This window comes from Geotrypetes seraphini, chromosome 2, assembly GCF_902459505.1.
Source record: "Geotrypetes seraphini chromosome 2, aGeoSer1.1, whole genome shotgun sequence".
Classification (NCBI taxonomy): domain Eukaryota; kingdom Metazoa; phylum Chordata; class Amphibia; order Gymnophiona; family Dermophiidae; genus Geotrypetes; species Geotrypetes seraphini.
Window position 1 is genome coordinate 502,754,789 of NC_047085.1, and position 11,519 is coordinate 502,766,307.

An 11,519-nucleotide genomic window follows, 5' to 3' on the forward strand; every position below is an offset into this window, starting at 1 on the left:
CATTTCGCCCCCAGCAATTCGCCCCCTCACATTTCGCCCCCCGGATGTTTCGCCCCCGCACATTTCGCCCCCCGGATGTTTCGCCCCCACACATTTCGCCCCCGCACATTTCGCCCCTGAGCGTTGATTATGTGTACTGCACATTTCGCCCCTGAGCGTTCCTCCGTTCTCCTCTCTCTCACTCTAACTTTGTATCCCTTCCCACCTCCCCTTTCTGGTCTGAGTCATTCTTTTCCTCTCTTTATCTTTCCCCTACCCCACCCCCAATCTCACTTACCCGAAGCAGTAGTGGCAGCCTGTGAGCAGAGGCAGTGCCGTAAACAGGCTGCTTTCGGCCAGCCCTGGCAGGGCCTTTCCTCTGCCATGTTAGTCCTGACAACACCCACTCCCGCAGCTAAAAACGGATCGGCTGGCAAAAAATCTGACTCCTCCCGGGATGACGACTGCAAAGAGACGAAATGCACTGATCCCGATAGCACTGGAGGCCCCGGACCCACCCCCAATCCAGTGCCCAGCTGTGGCGGCCCAAGCCCTGTGGGCATACAGGGGGCCAACGGAGGCTCAGTCGAGCAGGTCAAGGTAGCTCCGGGACCAGGCGGCTTGACGGCAGCGGCTGGAGGCCCCGGACCCACCCCCAATCCAGTGCCCAGCTGTGGCGGCCCAAGCCCTGTGGGCATACAGGGGGCCAACGGAGGCTCAGTCGAGCAGGTCAAGGTAGCTCCGGGACCAGGCGGCTTGACGGCAGCGGCTGTGGCAGCAGTAGGAGCTGGCGGCGGTGGCAGCCAGAGTTGGGCCGGGGGGCCCCGGGGCCAGCATCACATCCATCCCGGACTCGCTGGGAGGCCCCTTTGCCAGCGTGCATGTCCTCGCTGCAGAGACCCCCGGCATCCCCAAGACGGCACTCGTCAAGAGCAGCATGTTTTGAGGGCCGGCAGCAGGGCTTCGGTGTTGGACTATGAGGGCGCGGGGCGCCGATCAGGAGCTGTCCACGGTGCCGGCCGCTGCCTCGGAGCTTGGGCGCCCACCACAGACTGTCTCGGCTCCTTCCACCTCTCTCTCCTCCTCCCCCCCCCCTCCACCATGGGGCTTTTTTTTAATGCATTTGTTCTTTCATGACAAATATTAGTTGAATGCAGGGGTGAAATGTGCGGGGGCAAAACATCCGGGGGGCGAAATGTGTGGGGGCGAAAAATACCTGGGGGCGAAATGTGGGGGGCGAAATGTGAGGGGCGAATTGCTGGGGGCGAAATGTGGGGGGCGAAACTTCCGTGAACCGGTTGGGTGGAGACAAGGGGGGGCACCCCCGGGCACCTCTCACCCTCGCTACATCCCTGTTCATCTCCAATATTCTGTAAGGTGGGACAAAAAGAGCGAGGATGGGCGCCAGTTTCTGTAATGCAATACCAACACTTTTTATTCATCATTTTTACCATTGTATTTCATGTGCATGGTGTCCACATGGACCAATGTGTTCACAGCTAAAGCGCAAGGAGCAGACCACAGAAGACAAACACAAATAGGATTACCAGACGTCCGGGAAAACCCGGACATGTCCTCTTTTTAGAGGACTATCTCAGTGCCCAGACAGACTTTGCAAAACCCAGTAGTTTGTCTGAGTTTTGGACAACCCCAACCTCATGGCTGCCTCTGAGCATGCCTGGATGACGTCATGTGCATCCGTGCAATTGTATCCGCGATGTGCGAATGCCGTGTCGATGTCGCTCGTTGCCAGGAGCTTTTCAAAATCCGGACAAAGTGCAAGGTTTTGAAAAGCCATCTGGGGAAATCCAGAGTCTGGTAACCCTATGGAAACCCAGTGGATTACAGGACCCAGAGCAATATAGATTCACTAAAGGCAGGCCTTGTCAGACAAATCTAATCAATTTCTTTGTCTGAGTGACCAGAGAATTGAATAGCGGGAGTGCGCTAGATGTGGTATATTTTAGATTTTAGCAAAGCCTTTGATAAATAATCTGAGTGCCCTCAGTATGGGCCCCAAAGTGATGGACTGGGTCAGAAAATGGTTGAGTCCACACCTAATATTCTTACGCAAGTTATCCCTATCGCCCCTCTCAAAGGAGTTGCTTCTAAAAGGTATGCAATAAAAGCAATATGATAACCTCCTAGCAACACATGCAGCAAAACTGGAATCCTCTATCTCCAAATTGTTATCTAAAACATCTGACATTAAAGTTTTCCGTAAAGAAATCAAAACTTTTCTTTTCTTAAAGTATATTCAGCCTACTTAAATTCCTCCTTCGCCTACTTTCTTTTTAACATTCCCATGTATAGTCCACTCCCTGGTATCACCCTCTCAATATTCTAATAAGCAACAGGTTTTCCAAATAATCAACGTAATCCATATTATCTCCACTATAACCTTCTACTTAACATTTTATGATAATCAGATAAGCTTCTATGCAATGTAACCAGAATTAATTTTCCCATGAAATGTAATTTATTATGTTATGTAAGTCCTATGTAACATTATTTCTTATGAATGTAATCAGAAATAATTCCTATGTAACATATTCAGAAATAACCTCTGATATATTGTATCTATGTCTTTATCTATTATATCTGCTTTATCTAATAATTATTTTTCTTGGGTACTTTAGATAGATTGTGAGCCTTCGGGACAGTTAGAGAATTTCTAAGTACTTTTTTTCATTTATTTCAATTTTTATTGCATATTTATGGTATCTATACTGTAAACCGCTTTGAACCTCACGGTATAGCGGTATACAAGAAATAAAATTATTATTATTATTATTATATATCACAGCTAATGAATGCCTAGCAAACTGATTTGGAAAGATCTGCTGTGGATGAGTTATGGCAGGAAGTGTGTGGACCAGAGCATTTAAGTCCATTCGATCAGCTTCAGTCCTTCAATCGATGTACTTTCTGTTGCATCAATCCCATTGGACCCCACAGAAAATCGCTAAACTCTCTCGTACTGTCTTCAATCTATGCTGGTCCTGTAAGAATTCAGTGGGCCCGCTGCTCCATATATTCCATTGTCCTAACCTTAAATTTAATTGGGACAGAGTCTGGAACACCATCTCTTCTACATTGAACATCCATGCACCCTTACACCTCAAAATCATTATTCTAGGACTAAAAGGACTGAAACACTCCTTATCTGAACATAATGCACGCTTACTTAACATCTTGCACTGTTGGAAGGACCTATCAAAAGTGGAACACAGTTTGCATAACCATCAAATTTGAAAGCGCCATAGCAGGACAACATAATGCTACTAATTCATTTCTCAAAATACAGAGCCCTGTTCAAACATACTGTACTTTAGACCGTTGACACACGGTATTTTTGGATAGCTTAATTTATGTCATGCGGTGATGCTCGCTGAGAATCTCTTCCATTCTTTCAATGTGCAACGTCAACAAAACATGTGTACTGAATTGTTTTATCTGTTTGACTTGAGATATGTGCTTGTATTGTATTGCCTTGTTTATGTTAATTTCTTCATATACTCTGCTTGGTTTGTACAGCTGGAATGTATCATGTATTAATCAATATTTGTATATTTGGTTCTTTCTCTATATGTTATTATTATAAATTGAATTTTAAAAAAAAGAAAATGGTTGAGTGGAAGACGACAGAGGGTAGTGGTTAATGGAGATTTCTCTGAGAAAAAGGGATGTTATCTCTGGTGCCTCAAGATTTAGATCTTGGGCCTGTAAGCAATATTGCTGAAGAGCTGTCAGGTAAGATTTGACTCTTTTCAGATGATACCAAAGTGTAAAAAAAATAAATAAATTTTAAACCCACCTGGAAGGGCTCTTGAAGCCCGTTGTTATTTTTGGGGTCTTGTGGCCTAAGTTTTTTTTTATTGGGGCTTTATCATGGCCCAAATTCTTCAGGGTCTTGCCTGCTGTAGTCTTCGACAGTTGGGATATTTTTAATTTTAAATGCCAGCCGTTGGAGAGAAGAGGCTGGCCCGACATCGGAGCTGTGCGTTCCCAGCGGTCATGGCCTGTGCTTTTAAATGCCGGGAGCATGAGGGAGAGAAGCCAGTCGTGTCGGGCGCATGTGAACTGGGCTGCACAGGTGCCGAAGATGTGCGTGCTGAGCTGGAGGGCCCGAAGATGAAGAACAGTGTGGGAGCACGCCCGGCCACAAAACAGGGCTGGGAAGAGAAGAATTGAGCCCAGAGAAGGCCTGAAGAGAGGAAGCAAAGTGGCTGTGATCTGCCAGGGGCCTCGTGGGAAGGTGGCCAGGTCCCAGAAGGGGAAGGTGAGCCGCAGGGGCACGGGCCTGGAAAGGAGTTTTTGGCGCCACGCACAGGAGCGCGCCCAAGGCAGCAGGGGGGCCTCTTCTCCCTCGAACAGAGGAGATTGAGAGGGGACATGATCAAAACATTCAAGGTACTGAAGGGGATAGACTTAGTAGGTTGTTCACCCTCTCCAAGGTAGGGAGAACGAGAGGGCACTCTCTAAAGTTAAAAGGGGATAGATTCCGTACAAATGTAAGGAAGTTCTTCTTCACCCAGAGAGTGGTAGAAAGCTGGAACGCCCTTCCAGAGGCTGTTATAGGGGAAAACACCCTCCAAGGATTCAATACAAAGTTTGACAAGTTTCTGCTGAACAAGAACGTGCGCTGGTAGGGCTAGTCTCAGTTAGGGTGCTGGTCTTAGACCAGAGAGCCGCCACGTGAGCGAACTGCTGGGTATGATGGACCACTGGTCTGACTCAGCAGTAGCAATTCTTATGTTCTTATAGTCTGTCCTATCAGTGAGGAGGATGCCCTGGAGTAGCTGCACAAAGCAGCATATAAATGCTGGAGCTCTGGCAAGGAAGAGCTCAGGATCCTGATGAATTTAAATAAAAAAGTAGCGCCTGAGTGCCTTTCAAGACAAGATAGGCACATCATAGGCAGACAAGACACAAATGATGTCATTTACCAGTAGTTCATTTAAATGCAAGAGCAGTTTCTGCAGTTTTGTTAATAATTGAATTCAGTTGCCAGTGGTGCAGGGGTTAGAGCTACAACCCAGGCTGTGGGTTCAAATCCCTCGCTGCTCCTTGTGATCCCCTCATTGCCCCAGGTACACTAGATAGAGTTTGAGCCCACTGGGGCAGATAGGGAAATATGATAAAGTACATTACATTACATTACATTACATTAGTGATTTTTTATTCCGCTTGTACCTTGCGGTTCAAAGCGGATTACATAAGAAGAGAACTGGACATTTCCAGGATGGTACATGACAATAGAGAATACAGTTTGAGGATAGAGACTTAATAACAGAATGATAGTAAAGACTTAGTAACATCGGAAGATGTTTTGGACGGCAGTGTTTTGGTTTCTTGGGGGATGGGGTGAGGGAGGTTAGGTAGATTGTATATGCTTTTTGAACAGCAGTGTTTTGATTTCTTTACGGAATGTCTTGAGGTCTGATGTTGTGGTTAACAATCTGGTGATGGCGGGTTCGAGTTTTGCAGCATGTGTTGCCAGGAGGTTATCGTAAAGCTTTTTGCGGTGAGTACCCTTGAGTGGTGGGTATGCGAATGATGTCTGTGTTCTTCTTGTTCTGGTTGGAAGGTTACGGTTTAGGCGGTCATCTAGGTAGGTGGGTGCAGTACCGTTAATTACTTTGAAGAGTAGACAGTATAGTTTGAATTGAATTCTGGCTCGAATCGGTAGCCAGTGTGAGTCTAGGTAGGCATTGGTGATGTGGTCAAATTTTCCGAGTGAGTAAATTAGTCTAAGGGCTGTGTTCTGAACAGTTTGAAGTTTTTTGATCATGTTTGTGGGGCATGGTAGATAAAGGATATTGCAATAGTCCACGAGACCTAGTACCAGGGATTGTACAATTATCCTGTAGTGTTCTTTGTCAAAGAATTTCCTTATTTTTCTTAAGTTGCGCATTGTGAAGAATGCTTTTTGGGTAGTTTTGTTGATTTGGGTCTGCATAGATGCAGCATCTGTCTATCAGCACTCCCAAGATTCTGAGTGAGGTCTGGATTGGGTATTTGGTTGCTTTAATTTCTAGGTCTGTTATGGATGGGTTTTTGTCCGTTTCAAGCATTAGGAATTTGGTTTTGTCCGAGTTTAGTTTCAGTTTGTGGTTTGTCATCCATTTTTCTACTTCATCCAGAATTATTTCCAGGTGTCCTGTTGAGGTGTGGTCTTTGGTTTCAAAGGGGAGGAGTATAGTTATGTCATCTGCGTAGCTGAATGATGTTACACCTAGGTCGTCTAAAGTGGTGCCGAGGGAGGAGATGAAGAGATTGAATAGAATGGGCGACAGTGGTGACCCCTGCGGGACTCCGCATGGATTTGACCATGGGTTAGATTTCGTGTTGTTTGTCTTAACTCTGTACGTTCTTGTTTTAAGGAATCCTTGGAACCAATTGTAAACCACCCCTGAGATCCCGATTGCATCAAGTATCTGGAGTAATATGGTGTGATCGACTAGATCGAAGGCAGCGGAAAGATCTAGTTGGATAATTAGAATCCTGTGTCCTTTACTGAGGTGTTGTCGGGCTATGTCTAGTAGTGTTGCTAGTAGTGTTTCCGTGCTGTGGTGAGATCTGAATCCTGATTGAGAGGAGTGAAGTATATTATGGTCAAATAGGTAGTTGGTGAGGTATTGAGTCACTAGTCCTTCAATCAGTTTGACATATAATGGGATCGAAGCGATAGGTCTGTAGTTGGTAGGAGCGTCTATAGGACCTTTTTGATCTTTCAGTAGGGGTGTGATTATGATCTCTCCAAGATCTTGTGGGAATTGACCTTCTGTGAGAGTGCTTTGAATCCATTGCATGAGGTTGGTTTTGAATTTAAGGGAGGCATTTGTAAGCAGATACGATGGGCAGTAGTTCATGTCGCATGAGGTGTGGCTGTATTTTTTGTATAGTCGGTTCAAATCAGACCATTGTAGGGTTGGGAATGTGGTCCATGTTCTGTCTGCAGATATGGCTTCTTCCGTTGTGGGGGTTGTTATCTCATAGAGTTTGGTGGTTGAGTTGTTGAAGGTATTTCTGATTGTAGTGATCTTGTGTTTGAAGTGGTCTGCTAGTTGAGAAGCTGTTGGTGGTTTATTGCCTTGGGTGGCAAGGAATGGGTTTGTGTCCGTAAGTTTTTTTACTAAGTACCTGAATGTAAAACCACTTACGATATAAACTAAACTAAACTAAACCTTAGATTTGTATACTGCATCCTCTCCACAATCGTAGAGCTCAGCACGGTTTACAGGAGCTGGGATGGAAAAGGAACTCCAATGGAGGGTTATAGGACTTGGAATAAAGAATGTTTAGAGGGGCTTAGTATACCAGAGTATTACATTTTTGAGAATAGCCAAGTTTTCAGATGTTTACGGAAAAGTTGGAGGGAGCTCAGATTCCGAAGTGGGGAGGTAAGGTTATTCCAGAGCTCAGTGATTCTGAAGGGGAGGGAGGTCCCTAGTTTTCATGCATGGGATATGCTTTTTAATGAGGGGAAGGATAGTTTTAATTTTTGGGTGGATCTGGTGGTATTAGGATTTGAGGAATTCCAAGATAGTGGAATAAAGGGAGGAAGGATGCCGTATAGGATCTTGATTACTTGAAGCCAGTGAAGCTTGGATAGGAGCAGTGAGACATGGTATATAAATAATTAAATACAATTAAATAAATGTGTTAAATTTTTACATATTAATACAGTGGAACCTTGGTTTATGAGCATAATTCGTTCCAGAAGCATGCTCGTAAACCAAATTGCTCGTAAAGCGAGTTTCCCCATAGGAAGTAAGGGAAACTCGCTTGATTGGTTCCACCTCCCCCCCTCAACGAGGCCACTGGCGCTGTTCCACCCCACCCCTGCTCAAACCGGCATCACTGCACCCCCTGCAAATGCCCCCCCCCCCCCGAGAACCGGCATCGCACCCCCGTGCTGGAAGCAGCATCCCCCGCCCACCCAAACAAGCCCCTTACCCCATCTGGCACCGGCACGCAGCACCAACCCACAGGACGTGCTGGTGCCAGTGAATGAAGATCCCGCCTCTTGCCTGGGCTGGGCCTTGAGCATCTCGGAGAGAATGAAATCCAGAAGGCCTTGAGAACGCGCAGATACTCAAGGCCCAGCCCAGGCAAGATCTTCGTTCACTGGCACCGGCACGTTCTGTGGGTTGGTGCTGCATGCCGGTGCCAGATGGTGTAAGGGGTTTGTTTGGGCCAGCAGGGGGGAGGGGGTGCGATGCCGGTTCTCAGGGGGGGGGCGTTCGCGGGCAGGATGGAGCGATGCCGGTTCGAGTGGGGGAGGGGGGTGCTCGCAAATAGAGTCAACGCTCAGTTTGCGAGTCACGATTTGCGAGAATGTTTTGCTCGTCTTGCAAAACACTTGCAAACCGAGGTTTGACTGTACTAGCATTTTACAGATCCTATTCCATCTAGTTGAACAGTCTACTTAAGGCTATTCTCAAGTTTCGATAATGACACAAGGACACAGTTTGTCCCTGTGGCCACCCTATGGTTAAGTGCAAGTACCTGTCCCCGTGTCACTCTCTAACTCTGAGGCACTGAAGAATATGTTTTTTAAAATAATATAAATAAATAAGATGGAACCTGTACAGGCGGCTGAGACAGCTGAAGTTTGGGAACAGAGCCCAACGGTATCCTAGCTAACAAAAACATCAGATAAAGTATGAATTTGAATGATTAGAAAAAGTTATGGCAGATGGCCTAGCTTGGCATTACCCTCGGGCAGTGGAGGGGGGTCTGCTGTTTTGCTTTCTGATGGACCTAGCTCTGTTTCCGTGAGGATTCTCTTCTCCTTCGGGGAGACATCCTCTTTGTTCTGTCATCTTTTGTTGTTCCTGTTCTTCATGTATTGCCATTATGTTTCTTTGTCTGAACCGTCTGCCATAATCAATAAAAACATTGAATGATTAGGTGTGGACAGTAAACTTAAAGAGTAGGCCTATTAAAGACCAAGGAAGGCACAAAGCCTCCAAATGAGTTAATTTTGCAGACATCATTACAGTAAAGAGCCATCAGTGGAATGTGATCTCCCATCTCTCCCATTTACTGCTAATTCACTCCAGGTACTTGCATTGTGCCAAAAACAGCTTCCTTCTGGGGTTCATAAGATGTAACGTGTCTAGGAAGCCTCTGCAGGCATGCTCAAAAATTTTTTTTAATCCAACCTGTAGCTTCCACTACAATGGGACGTATTTTTGCACCTTTCAGACACATTTTCTTGGCCTCTGTAGTTCTCGATAGGCGAGAATATTCTCTCTCTTCCCATAAATAAATCCAGTTCTTCATATTCTAACATTCTAGGTTGCTCACTTCTTCACATGATGTACAGATTTGATAAAATCGGAGATCGACCATGAGCTTCTGGTAGGCTTACAGAGACGTCTCCAAGGTTCACAGTGGGGAAATCCACCAATTTGCTAGGCAAAGGAGAGTTCAGGGATTTGCCCGCCAAGTCATAGCAGTGGGATGTGAACCCTGGCTTCTCAGTCCTACTGCTCTAATCATTGAGTTATTCAGCACTATGCATTGTGGGATCACTGACAGCTATTAGAGTCAGGCCATCCACAAGACAGTTCCAGTTCCTTCCGAAGAAAAGAGAAATGATGTCGTGTCAACAAAATAAGCTAAGCAGAAATCAAGGGAAAGTTACACTCCCTCCCGCCCGCCCACTCCGCTCTCAAGCAGAGAAATGACTACCGTATATATCCCTCCAGGAAGATCCCTCCAAATGAAAACAGCTCATATCGCTCATGCCGCCCACTTCATCCCCCGTCTTTGGAACCAATTGCCTGCCCGGATAAGATCACAAGACTTGCTGATGACCTTTCGGAAAACACTGACGACCCATCTCTTCAACTGAACAGTGTTCATGGACTACCTCCTCCTAGCTCCCCTTTTCTCCTCTCTCCTCCCCCTCCTGTTCCCCTTCCTCTGACACCTTGCTCTCCCTCTCTGCCCTCGCTCCCCCTCCCCTTCTCTCTTTACATCCTTTCAAATGCCTCTTCTTCAAATGCCTATAATTTTTTTGTCCTTTAACTTTACTGTGAATGTCAATTGTAACCCGTTCCGAGGTCCCGGGAGAATAATAATAATAATAATAATAACTTTATTCTTATATACCGCCAACAATCTTGCGACTTCTAGGCGGTTTACAATAAAGAGAAACTGTACATACAGCGAATTACAGGGTATAGCAGTGTACATCTGATAATGGGAACCTTAATGATAATAACAACAGTTCGTATGCTACAGGGCCTTGAAGTGCCATGCGGCTTACAAAGAATTAGAGAAATTCCATAAATTGATTGGGCTATTTATAGTTTGTGATTGGGGTTAACGGTTTACAAATTCAGTTTTGGGGATGATATTGCAAAGGGGCTATTGTCCTGGTTCATTACCTAGGTGTTTCGAGTACAGGTACGTTTTTAGGTGTTTCCTAAATTCGCCATAGTTGTTTGTGTGAGTAATTAGTTTTTCTAAGTCTTTGCCCCATAAGGCTGCTTGGGATAGAAATCTAAATAAATGCATTTTGGTTCTCACGCAGCACATACAGCAGCTCAACATGACACCTTCCCCGCTACAAATGTCTTTCGATACCGTCAGAGCTTCTGGTTTGTGTTTAATTTTGAAAACTTTGAAACGCAGGAAGTAAATACAAACAGCATACAAGCGACTATAAAACGGTTTAGAAATAACGCATGCTTTTTCGGTAAAAATCCTGTGAAGATTACACGGTGTGCATCGACTGTAGACACAGAGTTGCAGAAGGGCTCTGGTGAAAATAAAACACCTTGGAAAATTTCTCCTCATATATTCGCTTATCACATTTAGGGCTCCTTTTACGAAGGTGCATTAGGGCCTTAACCCGTGGAATAATAGCGCGTGCTAAAATGCCCCACACGCTAGCCACTACCGCCTCCTCTTGAGCAGGTGGTAGTTTTTCGGCTAGTGTGCACTAATCCAGTGCGTGCGCTTAAAATGCTAGCACACCTTCGTAAAAGGAGCCCTTAATCCTTGACTAAGCTCTAGAAGAATATACAGGGGAACTTTGGTTTACGAGCATAATTCGTTCCAGAAGCGTGCTCGTAAACCAAATTGTTCGTATAGCAAAGCGAGTTTCCCCATAGGAATGAATGGAAACTCGCTTCTTTCCCCCCCCACCCGAGGCCACCGGTGCTGCTCCACCCCCCCCCTCTGAGAACTGGCATTGCCCCCCCAGAACTAGCATTGTCCCCCTTGCTTGCTTCCTCCCCCTCCCCCCGCGATCTGGCATCCCACACCCACCCAAACACTATCCCTTACCCCGATTTGGCACCAGCGGCAACGTACAGGACATGCCGGTGCCCGAAGATCCTCCTCCCTGTTGGCTGGGCTGGGCCTTGAGCATGCGCAGATGCTCAAGGCCCAGCCCTGCCCAGCCAAGAGAGAGGATCTTTGGGCACCGGCATGTCCGCTGCTCCTTGTGACCCTGGGCAAGTCACTTAATCCTCCATAGCCCCAGGTACGTTAGATAAATTGTGAGCCCACCGGGA